Source organism: Rhinolophus ferrumequinum, chromosome 2, assembly GCF_004115265.2.
Source record: "Rhinolophus ferrumequinum isolate MPI-CBG mRhiFer1 chromosome 2, mRhiFer1_v1.p, whole genome shotgun sequence".
NCBI classification, from domain to species: Eukaryota; Metazoa; Chordata; class Mammalia; order Chiroptera; family Rhinolophidae; genus Rhinolophus; species Rhinolophus ferrumequinum.
This window is the reverse complement of record NC_046285.1, coordinates 58,635,989-58,662,946: the sequence shown is the minus strand read 5'-3', so window position 1 is coordinate 58,662,946 and position 26,958 is coordinate 58,635,989. Positions and strand designations below refer to the sequence as shown.

General features: G+C 41.0%; 1 protein-coding gene across 7 annotated transcripts in view; it reads left to right on the top strand.

Moving 5' to 3' along the window:
- ST6GAL1 (ST6 beta-galactoside alpha-2,6-sialyltransferase 1) overlaps positions 1-26,958 on the top strand; it is a 180,468-nt gene that overhangs the window by 51,105 nt on the left and 102,405 nt on the right. For 6 of the 7 annotated variants that reach the window (XM_033127534.1, XM_033127467.1, XM_033127488.1 and 3 more), the window contains one exon: positions 24,002-24,071. The gene's annotated coding sequence lies outside the window, so the exon portion shown is untranslated. Of the gene's footprint in view, positions 1-3,675; positions 3,699-24,001; positions 24,072-26,958 lie in introns of those variants that run through there. The other variant, XM_033127506.1, reaches the window with a different exon arrangement.

Genomic DNA, 26,958 nt, shown 5'->3' with positions numbered 1-26,958 from the left:
TGGGAGCATCCATGTCACCTGGGGTGGCATGTAGGGTCTCTGGTCCCACTCCCCACAGAAGAACGCAGGACACGGTGAGGGCAAAAAGGAACACCCACGGAGCCATAGATAGGGGAGTCATACCACTATAGTCTCGCTGGCGGCATCCGCCTCTCTGCAGTCCGCAATCCACAATCCACCCTTGCTTGCCCCCATTTTCTGCTAGCATAGCCACGGCAGTTATATTGGTGGCCAATGGCTCACTGGTTACAGCTGGTGGCCAACTAGTCACAGCAGATGGCCAGCCAATCACCGTGGATGGCCATTTACTAACCGAGTGAGCACCTTTCCACGTGAGGGCGAGAGCCTGGAAACTGCACTCCTGGCGCTGTCCCCACAATCCAGAATCCTTTAGTGTGGTTTCCTTATTCATGTGATGTCCCAGGAGTGAGGTGGAGTGCTGGTGGCCCCAGGTTCCTCAGCCAGTTCGAAGCAGTGGTCTTCTTAGCCTTTAGACTCTCAGTACTCTCTCCAGGGGAACAAACTGAGGTGGATCTGATTGGTTTTCCTCTGTGTTTGGGTAAGAGATTATTTGTCTGGCAAGACAGATTTAATTTAATTCCATAGATATTTACTGAAAGCCTACTGTGTGCACACCCAAATATCCTGGCCCCTGTTTGGGCATATGGCTGTGACAAGGGGAGGAGCTCCCTATATCAAGACTGTATATGACATATATCATTCTGTAACTACTCATCTCTGGTCCTTCCTGAGAGAATTCTAATGAGGGAAATTAAGTCTCAAATTGCTTTGTGTGTCCCAGGGTTCCCAGACCTCTGAAAACAGAGTTTTAAATGCTCAACCTGTTAACGGGGGAACAAAGCAGTAAATGGGGTCGGGCTCTTTGGAAGCTCCCTGAAGAGGGGTAGGGCTGAGGGGAGGAGGCAGAGTGGCAGAGGGAGCACTTTGGGTAGGCACTGCTAAGTTGGGTGGGTGTCTTTGCCTGTGGACCTGGAGTTGATGGCAGAGCTGAGTGCACATACAGTTTTGTAGACAATCAAAAATCCTATTCGTTTGTGGTACCTGATTAACTTCAGAAGGAGAACCATCTCCTTTCAACGGGGCACTCAGAATGTGAATCAGGGCTAAAGAGTTCCTTGGAAAGCTGGGGGTTGGCCTCCACATCTTACATCTGAGAAAGTGGAGGCCCAGAAAGGGGAAGGGCCTTGTCTATGACACAAATGAAACTGGAGTCTTTTATCCTTAATGTCTGGTCAGGGTCCCTCACACCAAACCATTCTGGCTGCAGAAGGAACAATGTTCTGGGGCGGCGATACAGCCTATTCTTGCTAGCTTGTTTGGCCCAGTAACTGTGATGGGCTAGGTTAGGCTGTTGGAGGGATTTGTGGCATGACAATCTGGAAGGGAGAGGGTGTCCTCTCAATGATGCTAAAGATCCCTGGTTTCTCAGTGATGTCAGCCCTTCACCCTCCTTCTTTCAGATCCTTCTTAGAGGACTTGCTTAGGCCAGAGTGCTATCGCCTATGGCTTCATGCTGAGAATTCACCATTGCAGGGAGGCATCACAGTACAGAGAAAAGTGCCCCAGTCTTGAGAACATTTGACCTGAGTTTGAGCCTGGCTTGATCATAGCTGGATGACTACCTGGACTTTTGGACACAGTTTCCTCATCTGTAAAATGGGCTGAATAATAACTATGTAAAGATTAATAATTATTTATGTAACATTCTTCCCACAAAGCAGATGACTAATAAATGGAACCCATTATTTTTTTCACGTAGCTCTATTGTATAATTGACAGACAAAAACCTGCACATGTTTAAATTGTACAACTTGATGTGTTTTGACATTTTTATACACTCATGAAATTCTCCCCCAATCAAAGTAATGAACATAACCATGACACCCCAGAGTTTTCTCCAGCACCTTATCCCTTCCTCCTTTCCCCCTATGTTCTGCCTCCCATGCCCAGGCTATTACTAATCTGCTTTCTATCACTACAGGTTACTTTGCATTTTCTAGAACTGACTGTAAATAGCATAATACAGCATGTGCTCTTCTCACACTCAGTATAATTATACTGATATTCATCCATGTTGTATGTACGAATAGTTCATTCCTTTATTGCTGAGTAGTATTCCATTGTATGGAAAGACCACAATTTATTTATCCATTCACCTGCTGACAGACATTTGGGTTGTTCCCAGTGTTTTGGATATTAAAATGAAGCCACTATAAGCATTTGTGCAAAGATTTTTGTGGGAATGTATATATTCTTTTGTCTTGGGTAAATACCTAGGATTCGAATGGCTGGGCCACATGGTAGGGTATGTTTACCTTTTTAAGAAGCTGCCCAACTGTTTTCCAGAGAGTTTGTACCATTTTATACACCCACCAGTGGTGCATGAGCGTCCCAGGTGCTCTGCTTCCTTGCCAGCACTTGATATGGTCAGTCTTTTTAATTTTAGCTATTCTAATACGTGTGTGGCTATCTTATGGTTTTATTTGTATTTCCCTAATAACTAATGATGATCATCTTTTCATGTGCTCATTCGCCATCTGCATATTTCTTTTGGGTGAAATGTCTGTTCAGATCGTTTCTCCATTAAAAAAAAAATGGGTTGTTGTTTCTTATGATTGAGTTATAGGAATTCTTTATATATTCTACACACTAGTCCTTTATGGAGATATTTGCAAATATGTTTTCTAATTCTGTGGCTTGCACATTGTGGGAGACAGTACCAAGTAAACTGATAATTACAATTCAGTTGAATAAGTGCTGTGCACAGGAAGTATGAAGGAAGGTCAGTAATCTTAGGCTGGGAAGTCAGGGAAGCTTCCTGGAGGAGAAGGTATGTGAATTGGGTGTTAAAGGAAATTAAAAGTTAGGTGGGGAAGGACAATGCTGGTAGAAGTTTGTATGTGCAAAGGCACGGGACTACCGAATGTCAGGTGCATGCAAAATTGTAAGTAATTTGATTGGAGCACTGGGGTTTTGTAGTAGAAAAATGTGGACCAGAATTCCAGCAGCCCTGCTTACTGGCTGTGCACCTCCTTTTTTTAAAAAAGCACTTTTTATTTTGAAACAATTATAAATCCACAGAAAGTTGCAAAGATAGTACAGAGGTGTCTGGTGCATCCTTTATTTAGTTTCTTCCAGTGGTTTCATCTTACATAATTATAGTACAATATCAAAACCAGGAATCTGAGTGGTACAACTTGTGTATAGTTCTGTCATTTTCTCGATTGTGTAGATTAGTGGAGCCACCACTGAAATCAAGATACAGAGCTGTTCCTTCACCACAAAGCTCTCCTTCATGCCACCCCTTCATTGTCACACCAGCATGGCCCCCTCTCCTGTTTGTCTTCTCTATAATTTTGTCATTTTGAGAATGTTCTATAAATAGAATTAATCATACAATGTGCAACCTTCTGAGACTGATTTGTTTCCACTCATCGTAATACACTTCAGGTCCATCCTGGTAGTTGAGAATATCAATAGTTTGCTCCTTTTATTGCTGTGTGGTATGGGTGGGCCACACTTTCACTATTGACCTATTGAAGGACATTTTGGTTGTTTCCAGGTTTTGACTGTTACAGATAAAGCTGCCATGAACAATTGTGTATAGGTTTTTGTGGAGAAGTAAAATTTTGTTTTTCTGGGATAAATGCTCAGGATTGTTGCTGCTAAGTTGTATGGTAAGTATATTTTTATTTTTAAAGAAACTGCCAAACTCATTTTTAGAGTGACTGTACCATTTCACGTTGTCACCAGCAATGTAGGAGAGATTCACTTTCTCCATCTTAACAGCACTTGGTGTTATCATATTTTTATTTTAGTTCTAAAAGGTGGGTAGTGGCATCTCATTATGATCTTAATTTGCATTTCTCTAATGGCTAGTTGGATGGCTCTTACTTTTTCTGTTTCTCATTTCTGACTGTGAATCTAGACCTTAGCCTGTACTTGTTAAATCTGAGAAGTGGAGGACCAATCCCACCACTTCTGGAGCTGCCCTGGAAGTCTGACTTGCTTTGTCATTTGACCAGGTTAGCCAGTTACAGGAGATCCTTCCTTCTTGATTGTCCTGCATGGCTCCAGGAAAGTGATATTTTATAGAGCTTCATATTTTTCGATGGAGGGTTTTTTTTTGTTTTTTTCCATAGATGAGCAAACAGTCTGTAATATTTTTTACTGTGCTTTGTGGTAAGTTCTGTCTTCACCCTGACACTCCCTGGTGCCAGTGTGCCAACATCTCTACCTGGCAGCTGAGATGAAGAAACCTCTGGAGACACAGGATGATTGTTTTCTCAGTGTTTGGAGGGGTCTGAAGTGTCTGAAATGTCAAGGGAAGCTGCTATGGCCTCAGGCCCTTTTTACACTCAGCATCTTCTATTTTTTTTTTTTTTTTGCTTATAGATAGAGAGGCAGCTCTAATGTGCTGGAAAAAATAATAATGGTAGCTAAAAATTATACAGAACTTATGTCCCAGGTACAAAGTGCTTTATATATATAACCCACTTAATCCCCCAAATAATCCTAAGAGTTAAGTATCTCCATTTTATAAAGGAGGAAACCTAGGCACTGAGAGGTTTCATAGCTAGTAATTGGCTGAGTAAGTTAGGATTTGAACCCAGACAGTCTGACACTCAAGTCCGTCCTATTAGTCATTGTGTTATATTATCTCTACTAGGGCCGATGGACCCGCGTGTGCTGTGCACCTTGCTGTGTGATGAAGGGTTCTCCCCAGGGGTATGTGGGAGGAGAAAGGGCTTGCCGTGGGCGTTCTCTGGGGCATTGACATGTTGTGATGTTGAGATTGGAACTGTAACAGGTGAGAAGTGTTTTCCCAGGGGGATGGGGTGCTCCTTGGAGGCCATACGTTGTCCAGGTGTGAGTGGGGCTCAGGGTCTGAAGACAGTTCTGTTCCCTGAGCCTGATGCACACTCGGGACTGGCTCACATATACTGTGGGAGGAGCCTGGAGGAGGAGGATGTGGAAGCCCTGACCTTGGGGTATAGCACATGACTGCACTGGTCCCCAGACTCTCAACCACCTGCCTGTGCAGTAGCAGGAGCAACCTTCATCTTGCCCTGATCCCATGGGGACTGAGACTAGATCAGAGCCACACCTAACAGGGCTGGGTCTTCTTTTTTATAGTTTGTTTTCAAGTGTGTTCATGACTCAGCCAACTTATTACTCACCTGAATTACAGTGTGCGATCATGGTGGTTTTGATCATTATACAGAGTTTTAAAAATAACTTTATTTAGGCACAGTTTATACTCCATGACATTAACTTGCTTTAAGTGTAAATTAAGTAAGTTTTTGTAACTTTACTGAGCTGTGCAATCATCACAATCCAGTTTTAGAACACTTCCATCATTGGTGGGGTCATCCTCACATGGAAAAGGCAAGAATATTATTTTTCATGGAAATAGTCCCATAATTTTTTTTCTGGAATTAGGTCTGTGCTCCCAGAAGGAGGATCTCATTAATTGCTTCAGTTAGTATCTAATGAGAACCTGCTGGAGTCCACAGCTGGGCTAAGTGCAAAAGGCAATAAAGAGAAAAACAAGTGGCTGCTTCCCTGTGGCTGACAAACTTCTTACTGAATATACTATTAAATGTAACCTGCTTGCATGTCTGGATGTCCTGGCAGCTGCCATGCAGGTCTTTGTTTTCTATCTGTGGCTCTTAATTGAGGACCAGGCAAGGGCCTTGCTTTTGTGATACAGGCATACCTCATTTTATTGTGTTTTGCTTTTTATCTGGTCTTTGCAGATGTTGCTGCATTTTTAAATTATTTTATTTTATTTTTTTACAAATTGAAGGCAAGACCCTTACTTGATTTATCTCAGTCTAGAATCGAACCTGCAATATCTCCGAGGTATGCCTGTGCATTGATATTATTGGCTGAGCAGAAAGGAGAGAGTACTCTCCAATATCTGCAAACAGCTCTAGGCTTTGGCAAGCCTGGATGCAGGATCTGGGAAGAAAAGAAAGTAGGTATGCTGTTTACTGTGCAAAGACTCAACAGGTGGAATTGGGGTAATGGGTAAGGATGTGTAGATGCCTGACCACTGCACTGTACATCTAAAGCTGAAGTTGAATAATATTGAATGTCAACTATAATAAAATATATATATATATATATATATATATATATATATATATAGAGAGAGAGAGAGAGAGAGAGAGAAGATTTCTATATATATATATTTATGTATAGCTATCTATCTATCTATATATCGGGGTGCCAAAAAAATGTACACAAGTGGACACTTTGGTCAATGTTGCTCAAGCAGTAGTTCGCCATAATCAGAAGTGTCTGGACGCTGATGGTAACCACTTTGAGCACCTCTTGTAATTGCAGAAGTCACATGTGACTTGTATTCATCTTTTGTTATCAGTATATATTGAGTATTACAATTTTAATATTTTTTCCTTTCTTAAAATATGCATACATTTTTTGGCACCCTGTGTGTGTGTGTGTGTGTGTGTGTGTGCGTGTGTGTGTGTGTGTGTGTTTGTGTTCACGGGATGCGGAGTACAGCATAGGGAACATAGTCAATGCAATGTAACAGCTATCTGCGCTGTCAGAGAGGTAGTAGATTGGGGGGGGTCCTCACTTTGTGAGGGGTATAAATGTCTATTACATTATTTTGTACACTTGAAACTAATAAAAAAAGAGTATGAGCAAGATCAGGGCAGTAGGCTAAGGCAAATTCAAGAAGTACTGGTACATGAGGTGGCCTATAGCTTAGGGGCACATTTGCATATAGTGGGGTGTTGCTTGGAAGTTTGGGGGTGAGGAAGGAGTACAGTCTTGTATGCTAGACTGAGGAATTTGGACTTAGTGGATCAAACATGGAAGACACCACTTTAAGTCTCCGAGGAAGAGCATGATTACTCAGAGCCGTATTTGGGAGAGTAACCTTGTGTGAAGAGAGAGGGAAGCAGGCATGGATTAGGAGGCTATTGTCAGGGTGCCAGTATTAGGGGATGTGTACCTGATCTGGGCAGGGGAGGAGGGGCGAGGAAAGAAGATATGGAAAGGAGAGAAGATTCTTCTAGGTGAGGGGAGAAAAATCTTATCTTCACCTGGACCTCTTCTCCTGGGGTTTATACCTGCTTGGGCCACCTGGCTGTTGCACTTCAAACAACGCCTCAAACTTAGCCTGTCCAAAGCCAGACTCAACAGCCCTGCCCCCCACCATGCTTTCCCCTTGCCTGGCATGCTTTTCTCTTCTCTCCATTTTCCTCCTTGTCCCACTTCTCTTGCCAGGAGGAAGGAGAGGAGCCAGACAGAAGCAGAACACTGTACCCGTAGAAGGCACTGGTGAGAAATTTCCAGAGAGGCTTACTGGCAGTGCCATGTGCCAAAGAATGAGTGAGGATGGACACAGAAGAAGGGCTGGGGACTCAGGGCTGGCACTAGTGTGAGGTCAGGTGCTTTGGGTACAAAATTTAAGGGGATCTTCACACTCAGGTGTCAACCCTGTACTTGCACAACCCCGAGAGTGAGGGCCTCCTTAATTTTGCACCCTAGGTGCCTTTCTTGCCTTACCCTAGTCCTGGTAATTCAGAGGATGCCGGTGACTTTGGAGAAAGCATTAGATTGCAGAAGGCTAAGTGTGAAAATGAGTGTGGAACTGTTTCTTCAGTAGAAAGCCTTCCCAGGGAAGCTTCCTGAAGTTGCACAGGGGCACACTTGTCTCTCTCCTCCCTACCCCAAGACAGCCCCTCAGGGTCTCCACAGACTATCTAGGGTTCCTGGAGCACAGTTTAAAGACCACTGATCAAATAGAATCCCCCAACTTATTGTAGAGAATTCTGAGACCTAGAGAAGTACATGACTTGTCCAAGGTCACACAAGGAGCTGTAACCTCAGAGGGCGTCTTTTACTTTCCTTTGATTTATTATCTTTGATTGTTTCTCTTTTTTATAGTCTCCCCCCTTCTTTTCCTCCTGCTATAAAAAATGGAAACATAGTTGATACTTAAGGTCTGATCTGTGTTTGAAGATTGAGTTCTAATTCTGAGAAATCCATTTACTGAGTGCTTGTTACCTACCAAGCATTATTTTAGGGGCTTTTACATAGATTATTTTATTTATTTCTTAGAAGAACGTTTCAAAGTACATGTTGTCCCATTTTCCTGATGATGTGACTGAGGTTCAGAGAGAACAGATAACTTGTTTATATTTACATAATTGCTAACTGGAGCTGTTGGATCTGAAGCCTGTGTTCTTCCTCCACATGACCTATTTCTTCAGTCTTTCATATTCACTGAGTACCTTGATGCCAGGGACTGTTTTTGTTTGTTTGTTTTATTTTTGTTTTATTTTTTTTTTTTTTGGTGCTGATGCAGTATAAGTAAATGTCATGCAGGGAGTCACGCTGGGTCTCTGGTCCAGCTCCCCACATAAGAGCGCAGGACATGGTGAGGCCAAAAAAGGAACACCCACGGAGCCATAGGTAGGGGAGTCATACCACTATATTCTCGCTGGCGACTGGGTTGGAGACACAGGAAACAGGAGCCACACGATCCACAACCCTCACTCTGCCTCTTGCTAGCTCAGCCACCATCTTCTTGCTAGCCCCCATTTTCTGCTATTGTAGCCACAGCAGTTATATTAGTGGCCAGTGGTTCACTGGTTACAGCTGACGGCCAACTAGCCCCAGCTGATGGCCATCCAATCACAGTTGATGGCCATTTACTACCCGAGGTAGCACCTTTCCACGTGGGAGCCTGGAAACTGTACTGCTGGCTCTGTCCCCACAGTAAAGGAGACAAAAATCCTGCTGAGACCTACCCCACTTGTCTCCCTGGTTGTGAGGGGAGTCGGTTTGCTCTTTGTAAGGTCTCCTGTCACAAATGTCTTTGGGCTGTCTGTGGTGGTTGCTGTGGTTTGGTTGTTGCTGAGATGAAATTCATGGCCCAATTCATTCCTCAGCCACCAAGTCACACGGACTCCTTTCTCTGCCCCATCTCTTAACCATTCCTCTGGAGTAACCCATCGGCAATGTAGGTGGTTTATGATGCAAGGAGTATGGTCCCCCCAGCTCCCTAAGCAGGTCTGACTCCATTCCAATTCAGTTCCATGATTTAGCCCTGATAAAGGGAAGTTATTTTGGCCTCCTCTGCCCTAAGCCCCACTGAGAATTTGGACCCAATGTTTTCACTTGTCACTTGAGACTGTTTGCCAGAGTTTGTGGAAAAAGGCCTGGATTATTAATGCCCTTGCCAGGAACGGCTGTGCCCTGCCAGGCTGTCATGTGAGCCCTCTGAAAAGCCCAGAGCTGCACAGCCCACGCTCCTCAAGGCCCACTGGCTCAGATGGGAAATGTGATCTTATCCTGCAGTGACTGCAAACAGTCTAGGGGGGAAGAAAGCAACTTGGAAGGGACTGATCAGGATCTCACCTAGGAATTTACAACAATACAGTGAGTGTCCTTGGGGACTGATTCCATCCTGGTGCTACAAGGGGCCTGCAATTTCTAAGGTGTTTTTAGTCTCATGGTCCCTTCTCCCTTAAGATAAAAATGAGGACATTAATAATCAGTTTAGTAATAGTTAGAGATCCATTATTCCTTACAGTGGATGCTATGCTGGCTGGCTACGTGAAGTAAATTACAAGCGTACCTTGGAGATACTGCAGGTTTGGTTCCAGACCACCACAATAAAGTATGTATCACAATAAAACAAAGTGAAATAAAATGAGGTACGCCTTTAGTTTAATCCTCAGAACAAGTCTTTGAGGTGGGGCTTGTTATCACAACTTAATGGATGAGAAAACAGCCTCTGAGAGATCAATTGAATTACCCAACGTCATGCAGGTAGTAAAGGGTGGAGGTGGGATTCAGACCCATTCTATCTCATGTTCCTTTCAGGACATTGGAAGATATTTGACACAAAATAGTTCCCTGGCTCACCTTCAGGTTGTCCCTGCAGCTGGCCCCTACTCCTTTGTCTCTCGTCTTTGTTTCTTCCCAGCACTCTGTAAGCCTTTTCTGGAGCCTGGTATTCTAGTGGAGGTTTGACTAGAATTCAAAATCAGCCAGGCCAGAGGTTGGTGGGGTAGATGGTGGTGCATCAGGCCAGACCAGGGGTGAGGAAAGATGGTCTCAGGCACCTTCTCCTCTATCAACTGAAGTGGCTCTTCTTTACCTCTTCATGCCTCATCAAAGCTCCTTTTCAGTGCCAGGAGCTCAACAATGAATTTTGAGGAAAATCTAATAATGTCACTGGTTTGCTTAGAAAACCTCCAGCAGACCCAATTTCTTACAGGATAAACTGGGACTAGGAACACTTATGAGGTCTGATGATCAAGTTCAAGAACTCATCCTAGAAAAAGTGCTACATACCTCACTGCTGAATATCACTATAGTCACCTTCTAAGTACTCCCCGTGGGAAGCTATGCACCGACGCCAGCACCTAGTCCACCCTTCAAAGCAATTTTGGAACTCTTTTTCTGGAATGGCCATCAGAGCTACCATCGTATTACCCTTGATGTCCTGAGTGTCATCAAAATGTCTTCCTTTCAATATTTCCTTTATCTTCGGGTAAAGAAAGAAGTCACTGGGGGCCAGACAGGTGAGTAGGGAGAGTGTTCCAATATAGTAATTTGTTTACTGGCTAAAATCTCCCTCACAGACAGTGCTGTGTGAGCTGGTGCATTGTGGTGAATTGTTGGCAAAAAGTTCAGGTCGTTTTCATTTAACTTTTTCACATGTCCAGTTGGTACAAATTCATAATGAATAATCCCTCTGATATCAAAAAAGGTTAGCAACATCGCTGCAACAAGTTTGCGAACTTAATCGTCAGACCTCGTATTAAGATGGAGGGTCCTCCACCACACTCCCCTTTTTGATTGCCTGCCTATCTGCCATTTTGTCTTCCAGCAGCTCCATTGGCCTCCAGTTCCAACTGGGCCCAGTCACACACTGCCATTTCTCTCTTCTGTTATCCCTGATCACTGATTCTTTCTATGTAAAGAATCATGTCACCTGCAAAAACTGACAATTTAACTTCTTCATTCCCAATTTGAATGCCTTTTCTTTCTTTCTCTTGCCTGATTGCTGTAAGTAGGACATCCAATACTATGTTGAATAACAGTGGTGGTACGAGGCATCCCTGTCATGTTTCTAATCTTGAGGAAAAACTTTCAGGTTTTCACCGTTTAGTATATTAGCTGAGGGTTTGTTGTATGCGGCCTTTTTTAATGTTGAGTTACTTTCCTTCTATACTTATTTTATTAAGTGTTTTAATCATAAATGAATGCTGTATCTTGTCAAATCTTTTTCTGCATCTATTGATATAACCATATGATTTTTATCCTTTATTTTGTTTATGTGGTGTATCACATTGATCAATTTGCATATGTTGAACCATCCTTGTGCCCCTGGAATGAACCCCACTTGATCGTGGTGTATAATTTTTTATTGAATACAAATGTATTGTATTCAATTTCCTAGTATTTTGTTTAGGATTTTTGTGTCTATATTCATCAGAGATATGGTTCTGTAGTTCTCTTTTTTTGTGTTATTCTTACCAGGTTTTGGTATCGGGGTAATGTTGGACTCATAAAATGAGCTAGGAAGTATTGTCTCTTCTTTAATTTTTTGAAAGCATTTGAGGAGGACAGGTATTAAATCATCTTTGAATGTTTGGTAGAATTCACTAGTGAAGCCATCTGGTCCTGCATGTTTGCTTTTGGGGAGGTTTTGGATGATTGTTTTAATTTCTTTACTGTTGATTTGTCTATTTAGATTATCCAGTTCTTCGTGATTTGGTCTAGGAAGGTTATATATTTCTAAGAACTTGTCCATTTCTTCCAGGTTATTGAATTTGGTGGTATATAGTCCTTCATTGTGTTCTTTTAAGATCCTTTGTATTTCTGTGGTACTCATCGTAACTTCTCCTCTGTCATTTCTGATTTTCTTTGTGTTTTTTTCTCATTTTACCTTAATGAGGTGAAGCTAAGTAAATGAAGTGCATTTAGCCAAGGGTTTGTACATTTTATTAATCTTTGAAAAAACCAGCTCTTTGTTGCATTAATTTTTCTATTGTCTTTTTGTTCTCTTTTTCATTGAGTTATGCTTTAATTTTTATTATTTTCTTCATTCTGCTGACTTTGGGTTTCATTTATTCTTCTTTTTCTAATTAAGATGTAATGTTAGGTTCTTTATTTGGGATTTTCTTGTTTCTTGAGATAGGCCTGTAATGATATAAATTTCCCTCTTAATACTGCTTTTGCAGTATCCTAATAATTTTGATATGATATATTTTCATTCTCATTTGTTTCTATGTTTCTTTTTGATCTCTCCTTTTATTCTTCTTTGACCCAGTCGTTCTTTAGTAGTATGCTGTTTTGTCTCCACATATTTGTGTTTTCTCCCACTTTCTTTTTGCAGTTGATCTCCAGTTTCAAAGAATTGTGGCTAGAGAATATTCTTGGAATGATTTCAATCTTCTTAAATTCGCTGAGCCTAGTTTTGTGTTCCAACTTATGTGGTCTATCCTTGAGAATTTTCCATGTGCCCTTGAAAAGAATGTACATACAGTCTGGTGTTTTAGGATGAAATACTATCTAATGTCAATTATGTCCATTTGGTCAAATGTGTCATTTAAGACTGATATTTCCTTATTGATTTTCTGTTTGGATGATCTCTCCCTAATTGTCAATGTTGTATTTAGGTCCCTTACTATAATTGTGTTTTTGTCAGTTCCTCCCTTTAGTTCTGTCAGTAGTTGCTTTATATACAGAATGCACCAAAAATATATATATTTTAAGAAAGGAAAAAACTGTATTAAAATTATGACGATGGTAACCACTTTGAGCAACGTTTTGTAATTGCAGAAGTCAAATGTGACTTGTACTCATCTTTTGTTATTGGTATATATTGACTTTTAATACAGCTTTTTCCTTAAAATGTGTACACATTTTTTGGGCCCCTCTGTATTTTGGTGCTCTCTGATTGGGAGCATATATGTTGATAAACATTATATCTTCTTGTTGTATAGTCTCCTTTATCATTATGAAATGCCCGTCTTTGTCTCTTGTTACCTTTTTTATCCTGAAGTTTGTTTCATCAGATATAAGTATGGGTACACCACTTTTCTCTCAATGTTATTTGCTTGGTGTATTGTTTTGCTCCCTTTCACTTTGAGCTATATTTATCCTTGTAGCTAAGATGTGTCTCTTGAAGGCAGGGTATGGTTGGGTTTTGTTTTTTGATTCAGTCTCCTACTCTGTGCCTTTTTATTGGTGAGTTCATTCCATTTACATTTAGGGTGATTATTGATATATGAGAATTTTCTATAGCCATTTTATCTTTTGTTTTCTGGTGGCGCAGTGTCTCCATTGTTTCTTTGCCCTTGTGTTTCTGTCTGTTACTTTGGTTTGGTGGTATTCTATGATTTTTTTCCCCTCTGTTTCCACTTTTTTTATGTTATGTGTCTCTGTTCTGGATTTCTTTCTTTCTTCTTCTTCTTCTTCTTTTTTTTTGAGTGGTTACTATTAAGTTTATGTAAAAGAAAGTTTCATATATACAAGTCTTTTTTCTTCATGAATCTTATCTCCATTCCTTTTTGCAAATTCAGACCTTTACTCCCTTCCCTTTTATGATTTTGTTGTCACAAATTACCGCTATTTATGCTGTGAGTTCATTTCTGAGTTGCAGTAGTAAGTTGTCTTCTTTTATTTTTCTTTTTTTATGTTTTATCTTCTTTATCCTTTGTGTTATGTTTAAGTGTATAATGCTTAATTCTGTTTATGGGTTGCCATTTCCTGCTTCTGTCTGACTGTTAGTAATCTTGCTCATAGTTTTATATCCTTTCATGTTTTTTGTTTCAAGTAGAATGCCTCCTTCAGTATTCCTGTAATGCAGGCCAAAAGGTGAAAAATTCCCTCAGCTTCTATATATCTGGAAAGGTCTTTATTCCTCCTTCATATCTAAAGGATAACTTTGCTGGATATCTTATTCTTGGCTGATAATTTCTCTCTTTCAACAGTTTGAATATTACATTCCACTACTTCCTAGCTTGTAGAGTTTCTGCTGAAAAATCTGCTGACAATCTAAGGGGCTTTCCAATGTAGATTACTCTTCTTTTCACTGGCTGCCTTGAGACTTCTTTTTTTGTCATTAATTTTTGACAGCTTCAATATAATGTGCCTTGGAGAAGGCCTGTTAGGTTTGAGGTAATTAGGGGTTTTATTTGCTTCTTGGATTTGAGGATCCAGTTCTTTTGATAGGTTTGGGAAGTTCTCATTAACTATTTGTTTGAATGGGCTCTCTGTGAACTTCTCCCTTTCTTCTCCTTCTTGTATACCCATCATTCTTATATTACTATTTCTGATGAAGTCAGATGGAGTTCTTTCATTTTTTTTTTTAACTCTCAAGTCTCTCTTCTCTTCCATCCGCATCATTTTCAGATTTCTATCTTTGATGTCATTAGTTCTTTTCTGCATCTAGTCAGCTCTATTTCCTAAGCTTGTTATTTCATTCTTTATCTGTTTTATTGAGTTCTTCAGCTCCAGAATTTCCATTTGGTTCTATTTTTAAAATTTCCATCTCTGGTAAAATATTCATTTTTTTCATTGATTTGATTTCTGAGTTCATTAAACTGCCTGAGTTTTCTTGCATCTTGTTGAGTTTTCTCAGAAGTGCAATCTTGAATTCTCTGTCATTTAAATCATATATTTCCATGACTTGAGTTTATTTTCTGGAGATTTTTCATTTTCTTTGTGAGCTGCCTTGTTACCTTTATTATTTATGGTAATTCATGGATTATTTCTCTTCCTGGGCATCTATGGGAATGAATTCTACAGCAGGTTAATCTGAAGAGGTCTTTCTTTTGCTTTCCAGCAGGTAGTACTGGGGCACTTTATTTTCTTTTGCCCTGTTCTGGCTTTCTGCAGTGGAAAATTTCCTGGGGAGGTGGGCGTCTCCTCCCTGACCAGAGGTGCTGAGAAAACTTGCAAATAGTTTTGTTGAAGTGCTGTTGGATGTCTTCTGGAGAATGGGAGAAACCTAGGGAGAAGGAAATATTTACATTTTTAAAAGGGATAATTACAAACCATCAGCATCAGGCGGTAACTGAGATGATCTAAATAAAATGCACAATGCATGATAATACTCAATAAGTGATAATTATGATATTTGAGGTCATTATTAATTACTATTAAATAAACATATCCTCCTGCATCTTACTCTGGGACATAAGACATAGAGTTCCATGACTTGAGACCTTCAATTTGGCGCTCAGATTGGAAAGCACTGTAGCTTTCCTCTGTCCATAATGTCTTACTACACAAGATAATATCTTTTCCAGTTGCAGACCACACAACCTCTTGTACTTCAGTTTAATTGCTCTTTGTGGTGTCTGCACAATGAAACTTGTATATAGCCCCATGTAACCTATATTTTTTGTGTAATTTTTTAAATTAGATTTATTGGGGTGACAATGGTTAGTAAAATTATGTAGGTTTCAAGTGTACAATTCTATAATATATTGTCTATATATCACATTGTGTGTTCACCACCCAAAGTCAGTTCTCCTTCTATCACCATGTATTTGACCCCCTTTACCCTTTTCTACCATCCCCCTCCGCCCTTACCCTCTAATAACCACTAAACTGTTGTCTGTGTCTATGAGTTTCTGTTTCTTTGTTTGTCTTATTCCTTTGTTGCTTCCAGTTTTATATCCCACATATGGGAGAAGTCATATGATTCTCGACTTTTTCTATCTGACTTATTTTGCGTAGCATAATAATCTCAAGATCCATCCATGTTGTCGTAAATGGCAGTATTTCATTTTTTTTGTGTGTATATATGCCACATCTTTTTTATCCAATCATCTATCAAAGGATATTTTGGTTGTTTCCATGTCTTGGCCACTGTAAATAAAACTCAGTGAACATTGGAGTACATGTGAGTATATCTTTACGGATAAATGTTCTCAGATTTTTTGGGTATACACCTAGGAGAGGGATTGCTGGGTCATATGGTAATTCTATTCTTAATTTTTCGAGGAACCTCCACACTGCCTTCCATAGAGGCTGCACCAATCTACATTCCCCGCAACAGTGTATGAGGGTTCCTTTTTCTCCACAGCCTCTCCAACATTTGTTATTACTGGTCTTGGTGATAATAGCCATTTTAACAGGTGTGAGGTGATATCTCGTGGTTTTGATTTTGCATTTTCCTAATAGCTAATGAAGTTGAGCATTTTTTATGTATCTGTTGGCTGTTTGCATGTCTTCTTGTGAGAAATTTCTGTTCATGTCCTCTGCCCAGTTTTTAATTAGATTGTTTGTCTTTTTGTTGTTGAGTTGTATAAGCTCCTTATATATTTTGGATATTAGCCCTTTATTGGAGGTGTTATTTGCAAATATCTTCTCCCATTCGGTTGGTTGTCTCTTTGATTTCTGGATGGGTTCTTTCACTGTGCAGAAGCTTTTTTGTTTGATATAGTCCCATTCGTTTATTTTTGCTTTGAATTCCCTTGCCTTTGAGATCAAATTCATAAAATCCTCTTTGAACTTGTGGTCCATAAGTTTAGTACCTATGCTTTCTTCTATGCAGTTTATTGTTTCAGGTCTTATATTTATGTCTTTGATCCATTTTGAGTTAATTTTGGTATGTGGTGACACATAGCAGTCTAGTTTCATTCTTTTGCACGTGTCTTTCCAATTCTCCCAGCACCATTTATTGAAGAGCTTTCTTTTCTCCATTGTATGTTTTTAGCTTCTTTGTCAAAAATTATCTGTCCATATTTATGTGGGTTTATTTCTGGGTTTTCAATTTTTTTCCATTGGTCTGTGTGTCTTTTTCTGCCAATACCATGCTGTTTTGATTATTGTTGCTTGTAGTACAAGCTAAAGTCAGGGAGTGTGATACCTCCAGCCTTATTCTTCTTTCTTAGGAGTGGTTTGGCTATTCAGGGTCTTTTGTAATTACATACATATCTGATGATTTTTTGGTTCTATTTCTTTAAGAAATGCCATTGGGATTCTGATGGGGATTGCATTAAATCTGTATATTGCTTTGGGTAATATGGCCATTTTAACTGTTGATTCTTCCAATCCATCTATAACCTGTATTTTAAAGACCATCTCAAGTATCCCCTCAAGGGCCAGACATTTTTGTGTGATACTGAAATATAGAAAACTTTAATTTATGTCAATTATGAAAATTAATTTAGAACTCTACTATCAGACAATGAATACCTTTGTATCTTCCATAACAGGATTTATATTCTCATAAACCAGATGGAAAATGTGGACTGGATGGTGTTTCAGTTGGCTTACATGTAGCAATTCTATAACTGTTACTAAATGCTAATTTGTCTCAGTCAGAAGGATAGTGTTTGTCCTCAACTCGAATGCCTGATTTAGAGGAGGACATAGAGAGGGTTTCCTGATTACATTTATGGATGATATAAAGCCAAAAGGGGTAGCAAATGTATGTGCCAGGGTCAATGTTCTCTATAAGCTTCACAGGCAAGAAGAGGGACTGAGTGTAGAAAGACAGACAGTACCAGGATAAGTGGGAGATAAAATGTGATCTCCAAATCCCAATAGAACCAGGAAGATAGCTAGAAAGCCAGGAAGTGTGGCTGCAGAGTAGGACTTGTAAGAAAGTCCAGTGGGGTTGATTTCAGGGGAGGCTGAACTAAGTGGCTGCTAAAAGCTTACTAGAAACTCTTAGTATTTGCATTGCAGATGTGTGTAGTCAATTTTCTTTCCTGTACTAGTCAGGCCACAGCTGGGAACTGTTTAGTTCTTTTGAGAATGATGTGGACAAATTGGGAGTGGGCCCAGAAGTGTGTGAACAGGAAGATGGAGGGTTCAGGAACCATGTTATCTGAGGAATGAATGGTTAAAGACTGAGAATGTTTAGCTTGAAAAAGGGAAGGCTTCGGAGGGTGTAATAGTCTTAAAGAATTGTTTTAATGGAAAAAAGAACAGACATTTGTTTTCCTCTAGTGAGTAGAATTAGAACCATCAGGTGGAAGCTTAGGGGCATGAAGAAGAGTTCAGTCCCATGTAAGTAAAAAGTTTTTCATAATTAATATTGAGCTGCCTGAGAAGAAGAGATGATCATTATTACAGGTGTGAAGGGAGATGCTGGCTGGCCATTTTTTGTTGCTCTTGAGTGGGGAATTTGTTCAACAGGTGGTGGGTTGACAACCTGACTTCACTAATGTCTTTTCTAACAATGATGGTGTGGCTGCTAGGCTTTAGAGAGTGCTTCGGCCCCACACCTTTTGTAAAGGGAACCTGGATAACGATGCTGGTGGTCTGATGAGAGGGGGCAGTGTAGAAGTTTTGGGCTTTGAAGAAGAGCTAATGATTAAAATCGCCCTGTACAGTAAGTTCTCACATAACGCTGTTGATAGGTTCTGCAACTTTAAGCAAAATGACATATAACAAAACCCATTTCACCATAGGCTGATTGATATAAACAAGAGTTAAGTTCCTACAGCATCTCATCAATGTTATAGCAAAATGACATTATTCGAGGACCTGCTGTATTTAACTTTCTCTGCAATTAACAAAAAGTTAGAATTCCAAAGTGCCCACCAGGTAGCATTTTCTATTTGAAAAGTAGCATAACTACAGGGCACTTGAATTTGAGTGTCTTTTCCCATAGGATCTCAGGAATCTTCAGTACCTCTTGATGTCCTTCCAGCATTATTCCAGCCATTCAAATCCTACAGATCCTTTTAGGTTTAGGTCCAACTCTATTTCTTCACAGGTAGCTTTCCCTGCCACACTCTTATCTGTAGGGGTAGCTCTGTGTGCAGTAGGCATGGGCTCTGCAGTTAGATGAGATGGGTTTGAATCCTACCTCTGTAATAGCTGCATGACCTTGGGCAAGGAGTTTAACTCTTCATGTAAAGGTACTCATCTTTACATACAAAGTGCAGGTGACTTACATCTACCTTGCAGTGTCGTTACAATAATTGGATAGAAACAAACTGCCTAGTTCAACACCTAACACATAGCTCATGTGCAGACAGTGGTGTTGATATATGATTATTGATAAGCATCAGGCTTGATTGACAGCTGTAGTCAGCCTACCCCCAGGGTGATTACCTGGTATGAAGAATTCCCTGGCCAGGGACCATTGCAAGTGGGGTGATGTGTGCCAGCATCACCTTCTCCAGACCCTCGCTCTTAAACCATTGTAATCTTTTCCCACAGCTTTGTCTTTTCTGATTTCCTCTACACATTTTCAGTAAGTGATATAAGCTAGATCCTAACTTTATCTGGATCTAGCTGACTTAGATACTAGTTCCAGTGAGTTCTCCATCCCTGCCTATCATGGTTACCTGTATCCTATGTCCTCCACCCCGGCTTCTAGATCACCTGCAAATAGCTGGGAAGGGTTTCAGAGTAATGGCAGGAATCACCTTGCAAGGTTCTTGCCCTGTGTGCCTGGTGGTAACTGACTGGTTCTTTCTTTTTTCTACTGTGGTCAGGACCTTTCCATTGAAGCTTTTAGTTTATAACACAGGAGAGGCAGGTAGAACCTCGCCAGTTGCCCTCTCCTGGACTTATGATTTGGTTTTCAGTGAGGCCAGGAAATTCTCTTGGGTGGAGTGTGATTCTCCTGTAGGCAGCTTGTTCATGATCCATTCATTCAGGATATTCAAAAGTCGTTGCTTAGGATCCAGTCTGTACCTAGCAGTGTGGTAGGTTCCTGGGCTTCAGAGAGGACTAGAATGTTTCCTGTGCTCTGGAAGGTCACATCCTTGGAGAGGAGACAGACACAGAAACTGTGAGAGGGCTGCTGGGATAGGGTGTGCACTTGGTGCTGTGGGAGCATATAGGAGGCACTCCTAACTCAGACTGGGGCTCAGGGAGACTATGGCTCCTATAGTACTTTACCTCACACCCAACACGCTCTTTAGGTCAGGCCTACTGGCTCTTCCCAAATGCTAAATGAAAGGGTGCCAGCAGTTCCTCCCTGGTTGGCCTGATACAGACCTTCCACAGTTTTATCACCCTAGGGTTATCCATTCCACACTCTCCAGATCTCACCAATGAAGGCTATGCTCTTGTGACTTGGGTTCCTTGGAAGCATAAGTTAGTTGCCTGACGGCCTCATCCCATCCTGGGCAGGAGTATGAGCTGCCCTGGAGCCTTCTGTGAGGATTTATATTAATCTTGCTTTCTTTGCTCCTATAAATCTACTCCTGGGTGAGGTGCGGAGGCGGTGGAGCTTATGGGCAGAAGTGAGTTCCACTGATTCACAGAGCTTGGCCTCAGCTCACCTCCCCACAACAGAAGCCAGAGTGGGCTTCCATTCCCCAGCCACCTCCCCTCCCTTCTGAGGATAGAGAGTGATCTGCCCCTAATCTTTCAGTATATCAGTGAATCCCACCCTTTGGGAGGCCTTTTGGGTATCACTCTACCATCTTCCTCATCTCCAGCTGACCACCCATACGGCCAAATAGACTCTAAGGATAGGAATCCTGTTCTTCAAACTGAGCCCTTCAGATTCTGCTGTGGCACCTGAGAATAGTTTTAGTGTTCAACCATAAATATCTTTTAAAATCGTAAACATAGTGCATGACCAAGATTGAAAATATCCACAATAAATACGTGAAGCCTACATTTTTTGTGAAAACAAGGGCACATTAGATGAGGTCCTCGCCCTGAAGGTGCTCACAATTCGCAATTCGCTATCCATTTAGATCGGATGGTTTTCCTTGCTGGTCAGCACTTAATGAGGTGAGCCCTTTACTAAGCCCCTCCAATACCACCCACCCCTTCTATTCCCTTTGGGGACAGTAAAGGATAGGCTCCTGTGACAGAGGATGGCTGATTTCCCCCATCCCTGCTCCCCATGATACCTGGAGCTACCCATGTGCTAGGACTTGACCTTTCATATCTCCCATAGCACCTAGCCTCAGGTGGGGGTCCCTTTGCAGGCATTTAATAAACACTTGCATGAGAAATTGAAGTAGCTGATTCATAAAAGAATTTACTCCAAGATCAAACTCTCTCTGGGATCCCTGTGGTCACTGCTTGGTTGGCCTTTGGGCAGAGCACATCCTTTATCAGCTCACTTTCATGAGCGTCCAGTCTGGCTCAATTATTAAGTTGTCATAATAACCTAATGGACTTGAATTTAAAGAAAAAAAAAGTCTTACAGGACCTGTTTCTTTCTGGGAGAGGATGGTGGTTATAGGGTCACCTGGACTCCTATCATTCCAAACAAAAAAGTCATATCCTATTCTGTTCTCTCAAGCATGTCAGATGGATCAAAGCGAAGACAGAATGATGGACGGAGAAACTGGAAGTGAAACTAAACAGGGTTGTAAACTTGCAAAAGTCACCCCGGGGATCACAAAGTGGGGTTTTCCAGTTAGATAGCTCAACAGGGTTTTTTTGTTTGTTTGTTTGTTTTTGTTTTTCTTTTAATGTCTTTGAAAATAAAGGGATCTCCTTAAATAACTGTGCCTTAAAGGCCTCCTTTTTTAGAAAAATTAAAATTTACTGGGGTGAAAAGGGTTAGTAAAATTGCATAGGTTTCAGGTGTACAATTCTGTAATCCATCATCTATACATCGCATTGTGTGTTCACCACCCAGAGTCAGTTCTCTTTCCATCACCATATATTAGACCTCCTTAAAGCCCTCATTTATGTCAGGGTAGCAGCATGCCAGAAAGGCCTGGGCTTGGGGACTGAGATTGGAATCTTGGTTCAGTCCCATTCCTGCTGTGTGGCCCTTGGAAATGGACTCAATTACTCTGAGCTTCAGCTTCGTCACCTGGAAAATAACAGACCCACAGAGTTACTCAGAAGATTTAAGATAAACCAGAAAGCGCCTAGCACAGATCAGGGGCTCAGTAAGTGATACTTGCAATGATGGTGATGATAATGATAACAATGGAGTACTTGGATCTCTGAGCTCCATGTTGCCTCATAGGTAGACACGACTATGCTCCCTCATCAAAGGTTGTCTTTGTGACCTGAGCCACTCTGCAGGCTCCTCATTGTCCATATATTTCTATGGGTTAAGATGGGATTGCCTTCTTATACTAGAGAAGCAGTATATGGGCACACACAGTGGCATGTCAATTCCACTCTACTTACTGAGCACATTTTTAGAGAGAGAGATTGAGAAAGTAATTGAAATAGTAATTGAAACAGTTCTAACAGCCACTCAGTCATCTTAATTTAAGGTTAGCACAAGTGCAGGTGAGGAGACATGAATCAGGGGTTGACTCAGCCTCTGTGGGGTGTGCATCTTGTGCTGGATGTAGTCCCAGTGGTGAAATATTTCTCTTTTTGTGTGCTACATGATACTAAACTAAAGATAATTAATTCTTCTGGTACACACACACACACACACACACACACACACACACACAATTTAAAAAACTTTATTCAGATAAGGATCCAAATAAAGTCCCTATGTTGCAATAGGTTGGTATAACTTTTAAAATTCTTAAATACTTTTAATCAGTAGTTTCCCAAGAGGGTGGATTTTTGAGCTGGCGCCTGATTCTGTAATTAACCATTGGGTAAAGCGTGGCTCCACCGTCCCTTTATGTAGAGGTGGCCACAAACCCATAGCTACCATCTCTGAATAGGTACTTATCTATTCCCATTGCTCATTGTCCCTCTCAGAAATACCCACTTCCTGATCTTTTGTCTTTTCATTCTTAAAATAAGACCTTTTGAGATTCTTAATTAAATATTTGAATACCTAATATTGTAATAACTATGTATGATTCCAGGTCAGTACCAGAATTATTGAGGGGATCACTTTGTAAATTATATAAACATCTAACCACTATGCTGTATACCTGAAACTAATATAATACTGAATGTCAACTGTAGTTGAAAAAAAATTTGAGTACCAACCAGAAGGACAAATCAAGTGCAGAAATCTCAACTTTAGATCTCCACCCAAGAAGCTTTGTGATTTTGCTTTCCATAGACCATGCACGTAGAACATTATGGTTTTGATAAAGTAAGAGTTTGCAATTTAGCTTAACTAGAAATAATCTAGATCTTATTTTGGAATTAGGAAGAAACACACTACGAGGGAGAGAAGCTGTGGGGACAGAGCCAGGAGTGCAGTTTCCAGGCTCTCGGCCTCACGTGGAAAGGTGCTGGCTCAGGCAGTAAATGGCCATCAACCGTGATTGGATGGCCATCAGCTGTGGCTAGTTGGCCGTCAGCTGTAACCGGTGAGCCGTTTGCCACTACTATATCTGCTGTGGCTACGCTAGCAGCAAATGGGGGCTAGCAAGAAGATGGTGGCTGAGCTAGCAAGAGCGGATTGCAGTTAGCACGGCGGATTGCGGCTAGCCATTGGGGTTGGTTGGTTGGTACAAAAGTGGATAGCAGGTTGCAGATCGTGTGGCTCCTGCTTCCTGTGTCTCCAACCCAGCTGCCAGTGAGACTATAGTGGTGTGACTCCCCTATCTATGGCTCTGTGGGTGTTCCTTTTTGGCCTCACCATATCCTGTGTTCTTATGTGGGGAGCAGGAGCTGAGACCCCACATGACACTCTGCATGACAGAAGCCCACCCTGCCAACCACACGATGATGTAGCTTTGTGTTTTTCATGCTTGTTGGCCTTGGGAGGAGGTAGATAGAGCATAGATGGTAAGGAAGTATTTCCTGGCTAATAATAAGAACACGATGTTTTGAGACAGGGCTCCTGCTCTCATAAGCCTCTCTGTGCAAATAGCTGAGGTTTATGCAGTTGGCCCAGGTGGTACTTAAGCTCCTAAGAGCTTACTGCATATGTCCCTGAGTGGACTGGGCGGTGAGCTGGGGAAACCTGAAGTAGCAAAGGCAGGAAGGTAATGGTGTTCCATCTGCAGGAAGGACCTTTCAACTAAGGGCCTCTGTGATAAGATTGATACTGTTAGGTGACTCGTTGCACATCACAGGCTGATGTTTACTTTGGATTAAATGCTATAGCATTCCATGCTCACTAATACCTTTTTACCTTTCTGTTTTGCAGATGCCTCCCAGAGTCCTTCCTGTTGGCCGTTTCATACATCTCCACCACCATCCTTCTCTGCTTCTCCCAAGTAAGGTGCACCCCCCCCCCGCCCCCCACAGCCTTGCTCCCTGGTGCACTTACACCTAATGGATTCCTCCATTACAAGTACATTCCATGTTGTATTGCCAGTTTGTTTGCAAGACCACCTCCACCACTGCCCCTTGAGCTCCCTACGCTTCATGCCCGGCACACACCACACAAAGTGGCACACAAGGCACACCACCACTTTGTGTGGTGGTTTGAGGAGGTCTGCCTGCGTTGGCTATGTTGGAGGGCATGTGAGACGCAGAAGGGGTGTTCTTGGGCAAACTTGTTTTTAGAGACATGGGACATGGAAAATAGTTAAATAACAATATAAAATGGAAGGCAGCGCATATCAGAGGAGGCAGGCAGGACTGCCCAACCACCTCACTGTGTTAATTATACTACTTAATCCTGGACTCAACAGTCCTGTACAGTCTATCAAGGCTTTCACATATGTTCTCTCATGCCATGAAAGGACATCATTATCTTCTGTTTCGTAAATGACAAACTATGGCTCAGAGGAATAAAATGGCATGCTAGTAATGGTAGAGCCAGGCCTGGAACCAGTGTTCTGATTCTAAATCTAATGTCTTTTCTACTCTGTCATCTGTCTCAGGTTGGTAATGTGGGTCCTGGCAAGAAGAAGGGACTCACCTGGTCCCACAGATGTAATTAAAGACTTGAGACACTGCTGACAATACTGAGCACTCTAGGTAGCCAGTGAATGGCCAGGGAAAATTCGGGAAACAACTAACACTGAACAGCTACTATGTTCAATGAAAGTAGAAAGCAAGCCACAAATGTGAGCCACATATGGAATTTTAAGTTTTACAATAATCACATTAAAAAAGTAAAAAACAAACATGAAATTAATTTTAATAATGTATTTATTTACCCCAATATATCCAAAATATTATTTACTTTATCATGGAATCAATATAAAATTGATCAATCCAACATCTTACATTCTTTTTCCCACATGAAGTCTTCAAACCTGGGTGTATTTCACAGGTACAGTGCATCTCCGTGTGGAGTAGCCACATTGTAGGGCTTGAGAGCCACATGTAGCTAGATTGTGGCTACTGTATTGGGCAGTGCAGTTCTAAGTGTTTTATATATTTCATGTGTTTCAACAATCACATGAAGAATTGTTTACAGCATTACCTAATGGCTGAGGAAATGAAGCCCCAAGAGGTTAGGTAACTTGGCTTTGGGTCACAAAGCTGAAAAGTGACAGACCTGGAGACTGACCCAGGTCTGTCCCACCGCTTCCCACTCTGGTAGACTGCCAGTCCTCTAGGAAAAGAGGAAAGGAAGGGTGCTCGATTTGGACCTGGAAGGATGGTTGAATTGAATTGGTGGAAATGAGCAGTGGCCTTGATACGGTGATATTACCCCTGAGGGTTTGAGCTGCTGCTGGTGTTGATAGTATTATGTGTGGCGGGAAAGGGGACCCGAGGGCAGGGCAGGGGCAGCCAATTTCCCAGCTAGTGTTCCATATGCTTCTGGTAGATAGCAGAGCATCAGAAGGAAATAAAGGGAACCTTTGTCTTCAAATGCCAATGCCAAAGTTCAGGGAGTCCTTTCACGAGGCCCGCGTCTCTCCCTGAGCCTCTCTCCTGCGATATGAGACCATTAACGCTTTCCTGTTAGAAGTTATGTGAAGATTCAGGTTATAACACATAGTGCTTAGCTAGTAGCCATGCCGAGTTGTGAGGGGCTGAGTAAATACTGTGTTTCCCCGAAAATAAGATCTAGCAGGACCACCAGCTCTAATGAGTCTTTTGGAGCAAAAATTAATATCAGACGTGGTCTTATTTTACTATAATATAAGACCGAGTCTTTATAATATAATATATAATATAATATAATATAATATAATATAATATAATATAATATAATATAATATAATACCGGGTCTTATATTAATTTTTGCTCCAAAGACGCATTAAAGCTGATGCTCCGGCTGGGTCTTATTTTCGGGGAAACAGGGTGTGTTTGCCCTCCCCTATGCTCAGGCAGGAGATCCCGTGGAGGGTGCCAGTTTTATCCCTCCCCAGGAGGACTATGAAAGGTGTTCTAATGGAGGAGAAACTGGATTAGGAGGGCCCTGTGCCGGCAACCAAATTTGTTCTGTTTTTTTTTTTTTATTTTTTATTTTTATTCACAAACATTATATTACAATAGCAATAAAGATGCACTTTTAAAATCCAGGCATCCTGACACATTGCTGTTTATTTTACCATGTTCCCTTGCAATTGTCCGTTTAAGAAAAAAAGGTATTAATATAATTATAATTTTAGTGTGGATGAAGTGTATTTTCTCCCCTTATCATAGACATTAGTATGTCAATAACTTCAGAGATAGCACTGAATTCTGTATCACAATTTATTTGTTCCCATGGCTAGATATCTGGGTTGTTTCAAAATTTCTTGGCATTATATTTGATACTACAGCCTGCAACCTCATGCTTATGTTTCTTTTCTATCATTTATAATTAGATTATAAAAATTATAAATTTATAATTAAAATTATATATTATTCATAAATGTAATTATAAATGTAAAACTATTTCTTTCCAAGAAATACCCAAGCCTTTGAATTCTAGGCCAGAAAGCTACAAATATTTTAAAATGTGTTGGTTGTTCTGGGATATTATTTCCATTTTCTTGAAGTATTCCTTCTTTTTTTCCCTCCACTTTTATTGAGATATAATTGACATACAGCACTATATAAGTTTACTAGGGTGTACAGCATAAGCTTCTGTTTTCCGAGCAACGAGTGATAAGTGAGCTAAACAGTTTTACCACAAAATCACCAGCATTGGGTATGAAAATTTACTTTAAAGTTTTGCTAAATTTAACAAAGGTAATAAAGTGCCAAGTGGTTGT